This window comes from Triticum dicoccoides, chromosome 1B (genome assembly GCF_002162155.2).
Source record: "Triticum dicoccoides isolate Atlit2015 ecotype Zavitan chromosome 1B, WEW_v2.0, whole genome shotgun sequence".
Taxonomy (NCBI): Eukaryota; Viridiplantae; Streptophyta; class Magnoliopsida; order Poales; family Poaceae; genus Triticum; species Triticum dicoccoides.
In genome coordinates this window covers 663808535-663810922 of record NC_041381.1, presented here as the reverse complement: position 1 = coordinate 663810922, position 2388 = coordinate 663808535, and positions in this window count along the sequence as shown.

Sequence of the window (2388 nt, the reverse complement as noted above, 5' to 3'; positions counted from 1 at the left end):
TCGGCATTATTCCACCACCGCAGTCCGCAGCAATCAATCAAGGCGCATGCACGGTCCCGGCGCACCCGCGGAAACTTCATGACGAACCGCCACGCGACCCGGCTCAACAGTGTCACACCAGCAGCACGCGGCACGCTCGCCGCGCCGTGCGCATGCATGCATGAGCGCGCGGGGCGCCCATGGGGTGCGCAGCGCCGCTCCGGCACGCACGCCCGCGCGCAGGGAGCGGGGCGGCATGGCGATGGCATGGCGCTAGAGCGGGATCGCGCTCGGAAACGGGCGTCCATCACCGCTAGTCCACTATTGCGGGCGACGCGGGCGGCGTTATTGCCGGTGATGAGCGCTGACCGCGACGACGCGGCATGAGCCGTCGCCGTCGTCAGCGACTCGGCGTGGGAGTGGTGGAACCGCTGAGCACGGCACGGCGATGGGGGCGGGGCAGCTGGGCACGGGAAGGTGGTGGGTCTGGGAAGGTGGAGGAGAGCGACGGGTGCGCGGCGCTGTCGGGTGGACTCGCGGGCCGGGTGTCTGCCGGTCGGTCGGTCCGTCCTTTGCCGTGCCGTGCCGTGCCCCTGCCCCCCGGCCGGCCGGCGCCAGCGCGCCGTACGTGGCCGCCACCACCCGCCATTACTTTTCTCCTTGCGTCCGCTCCGCTCCGTTTCCCACGACACGAGACAAGTGCGGCGTACACCCACCACCGGGAACAAAGGCCGGCAGCCATGGATCGAGTCGAGCACACAGTACGTACTTAGTACAGTCGCAGGGAATAATTATGGCCCGAGAGCAGCATCGAGCAAGCGAGAAGGTAAGAAAAATGCGTCCGTTAGCACGTGCAAGTGGGACCAGGCTTTGCAGGGCCCACTCACTGCGCCCGGGGGGAAGTGATAGTGCAAGCGTGCGTACGAAGAGTGGTGCAGCAGCGGCAGGTGTCTGAGATCCGGGATGATTATATATAAAACTCAAAAGAGTGATCCTCCTCGAGATCCTGTCGCTGCAAAGGAAAACCGGCTTTACTAATGACATCCGTATACTACGAGTGTGCTTTCGGTCAACAAGGGGCGAGGCTGTCAGTTTGAACTCCTCATTTTTCACCTCCGACGGTAGTACATACTACGTACTAGCGTGCACTGCCTCCGGTGAAGCGCTCCACGGCGACACGGCCATAGAAAAAAGTAGTATATGTTACGTCTAATTTTTTTTTTCCTTTTGGCGAAGCAAGTAGTACGTCTAACTCTATCATCGGTTTCATGGCTACACTCAAATTTTTCTTCTATCATTGCTATTACTACTAGTAGCAAATCAAGCACGTCTAACTACAGTAGAGTTGCACCACTCAGCACACATTTTTATATACTCCTAGATAATAGTAATACACTTGAGGAGGCCTACACCTAGCCCTGTGCGTTCGGTTTATTCGGTTTACATGGTTCGGTTTATACGGTTTTTCGGTATGTACGGTATTAATACTTCGGTAAATACGGTATGGAATTAAAATACGGTTCGGTTTCGGTATATATCAAATTATTTCGGTATGGTTTCGGTATATACCATAAAAACCAAAGTTGACGCGAATTTGAAAATGACGTAACAATAATTTGCAAATTTATGACTCAAAACACATTCTATTTTACACAAATAGTATATGACTATATATATAAGTATATATGCATGCATTGATTCATCTGTTGATGGTTATGGACGTGCTTAGCATTTTAAAAAGAGAAAAATGACAATGTTACAAGAAAAATGTTGGTGCTTAGTAGTGAATTTGACTCATGTACAAGAAAAATGACAACTTGTACGGTTGTTCATCTCAAGAAATATAAATTTATCTTTTACTTCGGTTTATTCGGTTAACCATTCGGTTTTTCGGTATATACCATAAAAACCAAAGTTCAAATCGGTATGAAAAGTTCATACCACACCGAAACCAGAAACCATAAAAACAAAAAAATCGGTTCGGTTCGGTTTATTTTCGGTATGGTTTTTCGGTTCGGTTTTAAAATGCACAGAGTGACCTACACCACACTGAGCCTGCCAGTGTGCTTCTAGAAGCAACGGCAACGTGACTTTGCATGCATGACCCTCGTGCCCTCGCCCACGCTCAGCCTCCTTAACCAGCAAGCGCAGATATCTGCTGCCTCCTTAACCGAGTCACCGGTCGGTCAGTCCCCGTTGCACCTTCACCTTTTGACCATGGAAATGAATGACCAGCTCCCACACGGTCGCCGCGGACGCACACGTTTTCCTACCCTTGTCCCCGTCCCCGGCCGCTGCTGTCCCCACCGCGAGCGAGCGAGTAGCCATGCGACGCGCACCCCCGACCCGACCCGACCCGACCCCGCCCGACGAAGGGGGAGCAGAATAAAGAGCCGCCCGCCCGGTTGG